Source organism: Orycteropus afer, unplaced genomic scaffold (genome assembly GCF_000298275.1).
Source record: "Orycteropus afer afer isolate SDZICR_OR568_19922 unplaced genomic scaffold, OryAfe1.0 scaffold00330, whole genome shotgun sequence".
Lineage (NCBI taxonomy): Eukaryota > Metazoa > Chordata > Mammalia > Tubulidentata > Orycteropodidae > Orycteropus > Orycteropus afer.
The window spans coordinates 1857003-1857531 of NW_006921917.1; positions in this window are offsets into that span (position 1 = coordinate 1857003).

Below are 529 nucleotides of genomic sequence, written 5' to 3' on the forward strand. Positions count from 1 at the left end.
TGCTTAAACCACACAGAATTGTGGTCCAGCCAAGTTGACACACAGCTCCAATGATCACACTGTTCTAATAACATATTTAGTGCTTCTGTTCTACCTCCTAGTTTGTTGCATAATCCTTGGGGTCTTAAAAGCTTGCAAGTGGCCATCCAAGGCACAACAATTGGTCTCTATTCATCTAGAGCAACAAGCAACAGAGGTAGACGAAGAGTCAAGAATAAGGGGAGGATATGGAATGTGTGGGTAATTGCTTCTATGAACAACTGCCTCCTCTGTCATGAGAACAAAAGACTGGATGGTGATAGCTACCATTACTAAACGTTTTGATCAAAGATTCCTAAAAGAATCCTGATCAAAAGGGGGAAAAGGTAGACAACAGCAACTGGAAAGATTAGATGGGAACCTTCATGGGCTGTGATGGTATGTTAATGAGGGAGGAACAACTCAGTAAAGGAAGTCAAGAATGGTTGCATAACTCAAAGAATATAATCAATGTCACTAAATTGTACATGTAGAAACTGTTGGATTTTTT